This window comes from Castor canadensis, chromosome 14 (assembly GCF_047511655.1).
Source record: "Castor canadensis chromosome 14, mCasCan1.hap1v2, whole genome shotgun sequence".
In the NCBI taxonomy this organism is placed as follows: Eukaryota; Metazoa; Chordata; class Mammalia; order Rodentia; family Castoridae; genus Castor; species Castor canadensis.
Genome location: NC_133399.1, coordinates 7,790,295 through 7,797,237, shown reverse-complemented (window position 1 = coordinate 7,797,237; position 6,943 = coordinate 7,790,295). Strand labels below are relative to the sequence as shown.

Genomic DNA, 6,943 nt, shown 5'->3' with positions numbered 1-6,943 from the left:
TGAAAGGATGAACCAGACCTTAAAGAGACAATTAACCACAATAGTTCCAGAGACCAGGCTGCCCTGAATGAAAATGGCTAGCACTTGCCTTGCATCAGATCAGAACAGCTCCCCAAAAAGATATAGGAGTTTCTCCTCATGAGATGTTATATGGGTTACCTTACTTAGCCCTCAGGCCTCCCCTCCTTTAAAACCAAAGACCAGTTCCTCCAAAACCATGTACTTGGTCTTTCCTCAGTCTTGTCATCCCTTAGGTATTAAAGATTACTGGCTCAGGCCCACCATGTGAGTTCCCAGCACACCCACATCAGCCCAGAGATTACCTCCTGGTCAAAACCTACAGCAGAGAGAAGCTTGAACCATCCCGGTAGGGCCATACCAGGTGCCACTCACTGCTGAGACAGCAGTGTGTACCTCTGAAAGAGGATGGACCCACTACACTTGAATAAAGCAAGCACCCCAGGGGGAGCATTGGGCTGGGTCTTCAAAACCTGGCAAGACAAAAGTAACTTTGAAAAGACTTTAATGGGACTGTTGTTTCCTTTCCTTTCCATTTAGGGGATGGCATAACCACTATTAACGTTCCAAGGGCTTCCACTCATATAACTGTCAAGTTTGATGCATGTCTTGCCATCCCCTGTGGTGATCTTAGAAATCTACATTATATTCAGGGCTTAGATAGGTATATGTGTATGTGCCCCCCACACCCCGTTCCTGTCGGGATAATCCCACTAGTCAATACATTGATCTCCATATGCTAGTTGGGGTGATGTGGGATGAAGAAAAAACCCAAAAGGGGGTGCTGCACAAACGGCTTCATGGCATTCTAGGTATACAAGTCACCCCTTTTGGGAACATACTGCCAAAGATGCAAATCTGTAGGGCCACGCCCCCTCCCACCTGTCAACATCTTCAGTGTAACTCCTTTATGCTAATTATCAGTGATCCTTCCTCTATGTCCACCAAGCCATCTCTCTTCAGAAAATATGGACATAATGCATATAAGAACCCAATGGGTACAATTTTTTCAGAATTACTCCTAGAACTCACTACCATCACACCCCCTAATGTTCTGCTCCCAACCTTACCTCCCAAACTCCACCATAATCAAGCGGGAGTAACTATAGTGGACGTCAAAGACTTAAGACAAACTATAGCCATTGATCTGGGTTATGGAGAAGTAAATGCCTGGTTGGAATGGATCAACTATTCTGTCCACACATTAAATAAAATGGATTGTTCTGCATGTACAGTCAGGAGACCAGAACCCCGAGTTGTCCCTTTTCCTCTGGGATGAATCACAGACCCTGATGAAATTGTCTATATGATTGCTCTATCTAAGAAAGGACAGCCTGGGCAATAGGTTTTGCTGGACATTGTCACTACTGTTCCCCTCGATTGATGACCCTGAAAGGCTAAGGACACCTCAGCCGGTCAGACTTCCAGAGTTTAGAGTATTTCAAAACTGTAAATACACCTCATGCCTCTCCAGGTATGAAATTGGAGTTTCTGAGGAATGTCTCAGGGTGCAGTGAAGGCCAAGCCTTTGAAGAGGTAGCTAATAAAACTGCTCTAGCTGTTGCCAAGGCAGTCATCTGGTGGTATTGTGGTGGACCCTTACGTGAGGTTCTTCTGGTCAAATGGAGTGGGACTTGTACTTTAGTCCCATTGTCTATCCATTTGACCTTGGCATTTTGAAACTCTAAACCCTCTTTGACTAGGAGAAAATAGAAGCAGGGTCTTGCTTCCCTTGGGGGCCATTTGACTCTCACATTTCTATAGATGCTATTGGGTCCCACGAGGAGTTCCTGATGAATTCAAAGTCAGAAATCAAGTAGCTGCATGCTTTGAGTCAGCATTATTTTGGTGTGTGCCATCAATAAAAATGTAGACTGGATTAATTACATCTACTTTAATCAGCAGAGGTTTGTTAATTACACCCGAGATGCAATATAGGGAATTGCAGAACAACTAGAGCCCACTAGTAAAGTGGCATGGGAAAACTGAATGGCTCTGGACATGATTCTCGCATAAAAAGGGGGAGTATGTGTACTAACTGGGGGAGAGTGTTGTACATACATCCCTAATCATACACCCGCAGATGGAACTATACCCAAAGCTGTCCAGGGCCTCACAGCCCTGTTGAATGTACTAGTAAAGAATTCGGGAATAAGTGGCCCCTTTAGTGACTGGTTAGAACAATGGTTTGGAAAATGGAAGGGAATAGTGCCCGCAATTTTAACATCCCTCATGGTTGTATTTGGGGCCCTAACCTTAATTGGGTGCTGTATTTTTCCCTGTATACGAGGATTGACAATTGGACTTATAGAAACTGTTCTAGCGAAACCAACTCCTGTGTCACACCAGCTGTTGTTAAGCACAGCTGAAATAGAAAGCCAACAGAAGTTAAAAAGAATTTGAAGAAATGTATACAAAGTAAAATGCTGAATTGTGAGAAAATACCTCTTTTCTGTCAAAGTGTATGTCATCATTTTAATTGCCTGTGTTTCTGGTTTCTTTGTCTGGATTCCTGCTGAGCCCCCTCTGCCCACGAGAATTGCCCACTACACTGTGTATCTTAACAATTCCCACAAGTAGGTATAGAATTTCAGCTGGTCGGGAAGAGTGTGAACTTTTGATCTGGGCGAATGTAGGTCAAGAGGCCTTTGCATCAGGCATAGAAGGAGGAATGGACTGCTTGCCTCCCTTTGTGCTGATTTTGCCCCTATGCAGGCTGCCACCCTTCTGGCCAGAAGAAAAATTTTGCATTGCTGAAACAGTTCTTTGTTCCGTGTCCTTAATTGGGATATTCATTTCTAGCACATAATGAATTTTTTGTGGTGGCACTGACATTTGAACTCTGTACCCATGTTTGCTATGCAGGCACACTTCCCACTTGAGCCACTCTGCAGCCTACTTTGTGATTTTTTTTGGAAGTAGGTTCTCAAGAACTATTTGCCCACTGCTGGCTCTGACCCATGATCCTCCTGATTTCTGCCTCCCGAGTCAGTTAGAATTGTACATTGAATTTTTATGGTTCATTTTTTTTCAGTGAGAACAGGGTTTGAAATCAGGTATTCCCACTTGCAAAACAGGCGGTTACCACTTGAGCCACAACTCCAGTCCACTTTGCTCTGGTTATTTTGGGTATGGGGTCTCTGGATCTACTTGCTTAGGCTGGCCTTGAACCATGATGCTTCCCATGATTGTGACCACGTGGTTGAATATTGTTCAGTTTCTGGGTCATACATTCAAAAATATTTATGATTTCCTACTGCCAGAGTAATAAACTGTTTTTTGACAGTGCACAGATTGAACTCAAGGCTCACAGTTGCTAGGCAGGTTCTTTAGCACATGAGCCACTCCACCAGCCCAAGAAGAAACTGTACAAGTGCCCTTCATGGTCATTCATGACCTTGTCCTCTCACCTATCTGCCTTCATGTCCAAAAGCTCCCTCAGCAATTTTCTACTGTCCAGACCTGATGGACCTGAACACAATGGGGCTCTGTGACCCTGGTTCTTTGCACTCCACGTCATCTCATCCCAGAACCCACTTATTCACTTGTCTGCCTCATGTGAATCCTAACTGCACATTCTTTAGGTCTCACTTCACACATCACCGCCTCCAAACGTCTTGTCTATGCCTCTCGCTGGCTCATTGAATAACATTGAGGTTCAGCAGACCGCTGAGCCCCCATTATAACATCATGCCAGCTCCTGTAGCCTCCCAGAACAAACCATAAGAAGGTGCGGACAGAGATTCCTTTCTTCCTTGGCGCCCAGCAACAATTCCCACACCCAATTAGCAAGAAACTCACCTTTAAAAAAATTTTTATTTTATTCATATGTGCATACAATTTTTGGGTCATTTCTCCCCCCTTCCCACACCCTCTCCCTTACCCCTCAACCCCCTTACTACCCAGCAGAAACTATTTTGCCCTTATCTCTAATTAAGTTGAAGAGAGAGTATAAGCAATAATAGGAAGGGTCAAGGGTTTTTGCTAGTTGAGATAAGGGTAGCTATACAGGGAGTGGACTTGCATTGATTTCCTGTACATGTGTGTTACTTTTTAAGTTAATTCTTGTTGATCTAACTTTTTCTCTAGTTCCTGCTCCCCCTCTCCTATTGGCCTCAGTTGCCCCAGAGTATCTGCTTTAGTTTCTCTGCATTGAGGGCAAAAAATGCCATCTAGTTTCTTAGGTGTCTTACCTACCCTCATACGTCCCTTGTGTGCTCTCGCCTCAAGTTGTGTTTACCCTTGATCTAATGTCCGCATATGAGGGAGAACATATGATTTTAGGTCTTTTGTGACTGGCTAACCTCACTCAGAATGATGTTCTCCAATTCCATCCATTTACCAGTGAATGATAACATTTCATTCTTCTTCATGGTTGCATAAAATTCCATTGTGTATAAATACCACATTTTCTTGATCCATTTGTCAGTGGTGGGGCATCTTGGCTGTTTCCATAACTTGGCTATTGTGAATAGAGCTGCAATAAACATGGGTGTGCAGGTGCCTCTGGAGTAACCTGTGTCACAGTCTTTTGGGTATATCCCTAAGCATGGTATTGCTGGATCATATGGTAGATCAATGTTTAGATTTTTAAGTAGCCTCCAATTTTTTTTCACAGTGGTTGTACTAGTTTACATTCCCACCAGCAGTTTAAGAGGGTTCCTTTTTCCCCGCATCCTCGCCAACACCTGTTTTTCGTGGTGTTGCTAATGATGGCTATTCTAACAGGGGTGAGGTGGAATCTTAATGTGGTTTAAATTTGCATTTCCTTTATTGCTAGAGATGGTGAGCATTTTTTTTGGCCTTTTGAATTTCTTCTTTTGAGAAGGTTCTGTTTAGTTCACTTGCCCATTTCTTTATTGGTTCATTAATCTTGGGAGAATTTAGTTTTTTAAGTTCCCTATATATTCTGGTTGTCAGTCCTTTGATGTGGAGCTGGCACACATTTTCTCCCACTTTGATGGTGGTCTCTTCAGTTTAGAGACCATTTCTTTTGTTAAGCAGAAGCTTTTTAGTTTTATGAAGTCCCATTTATCTACGTTCTCTCTTAGTTGCTGTGCTGGTGGGGTTCCACTGAGAAAGTTCTTACCTATACCTACTAACTCCAGAGTATTTCCTACTCTTTCCTGTACCAACTTTAGTGTTTGTGGTCTGATATTACGATCCTTGATCCATTTTGAGTTAATATTGGTATAGGGTGATATACATGGATGTAGTTTCAGTTTTTTGCAGACTGCTAACCAGTTTTCCCAGCAGTTCTTGTTGAAGAGGTTGTCTTTTCGACATCGTATATTTTTAGTGCCTTTGTCAAAGACAAGTTGGTTATACTTGTGTGGCTTCATATCTTGGTCCTCTATTCTGTTCCACTGGTCTTCATGTATGTTTTTTTAAAATTTATTTTATTTTATTTTATTATTCATATGTGCATACAAGGCTTGGGTCATTTCTCCCCCCTGCCCCCACCCCCTCCCTTACCACCCACTCTGCCCCCTCCCTCTCCCCCCTACCCCCTCAATACCCAGCAGAAACTATTTTGCCCTTATTTCTAATTTTGCTGTAGAGAGAGTATAAGCTATAATAGGAAGGAACAAGGGTTTTTGCTGGTTGAGATAAGGTTAGCTATACAGGGAGTTGACTCACATTAATTTCCTATCGTGTGTGTTACCTTCTAGGTTAATTCTTTTTGATCTCACCTTTTCTCTAGTTCCTGGTCCCCTTTTCCTATTGGCCTTAGTTGCTTTTAAGGTATCTGCTTTAGTTTCTCTGCGTTAAGGGCAACAAATGCTAGCTAGTTTTTTAGGTGTCTTACCTATCCTCACCCCTCCCTTGTGTGCTCTAGCTTTTATCATGTGCTCAAAGTCCAATCCCATTGTTGTGTTTGCCCTTGATCTAATGTCCACATATGAGGGAGAACATATGATTTTTGGTCTTTTGGTCCTGTCTAACCTGACTCAGAATGATGTTCTCCAATTCCATCCATTTACCAGCGAATGATAACATTTCGTTCTATTTCATGGCTGCATAAAATACCATTGTGTATAGATACCACATTTTCTTAATCCATTCGTCGGTGGTGGGGCATCTTGGCTGTTTCCATAACTTGGCTATTGTGAATAGTGCCACAATAAACATGGGTGTGCAGGTGCCTCTGGAGTAACCTGTGTCACATTCTTTTGGGTATATCCCTAAGAGTGGTATTGCTGGATCAAATGGTAGATCAATGTCTAGCTTTTTAAATAGCCTCCAAATTTTTTTCCAGAATGGTTGTACTAGTTTACATTCCCACCAACAGTGTAAGCGGGTTCATTTTCCCCCTCATCCTCACCAACACCTGTTGGTGGTGTTGCTAATGATGGCTATTCTAAAAGGGGTGAGTTGGAATCTTAGTGTGGTTTTAATTTGCATTTGCTTTATTGCTAGAGATGGTGAGCATTTTTTCATATGTTTTTTAGCCATTTGAATTTCGTCTTTTGAGAAAGTTCTGTTTAGTTCACTTGCCCATTTCTTTATTGGTTCATTAGTTTTGGGAGAATTTAGTTTTTTAAGTTCCCTACATATTCTGGTTATCAGTCCTTTGTCTGATGTATAGTTGGCAAATATTTTCTCCCACTCTGTGGGTGTTCTCTTCAGTTTAGAGACCATTTCTTTTGATGAACAGAAGCTTTTTAGCTTTATGAGGTCCCATTTATCTATACTATCTCTTAGCTGCTGTGCAGCTGGGGTTTCATTGAGAAAGTTCTTACCTATACCTACTAAGTCCAGAGTATTTCCTACTCTTTCCTGTATCAACTTTAGTGTTTGTGGTCTGATATTAAGATCCTTGATCCATTTTGAGTTAATATTGGTATAGGGTGATATATATGGATCTAGTTTCAGGTTTTTGCAGACTGCTAACCAGTTTTCCCAGCAGTTTTTGTTGAAGAGG

The 6,943-nt window shown here is 42.2% G+C and overlaps 1 pseudogene; it reads left to right on the top strand.

The window, feature by feature from the left end:
- Window positions 1-643: 643 nt before the first annotated feature.
- LOC141416330 (uncharacterized) lies at window positions 644-2,527 on the top strand (annotated as a pseudogene).
- The last annotated feature ends 4,416 nt before the right edge of the window (window positions 2,528-6,943 follow it).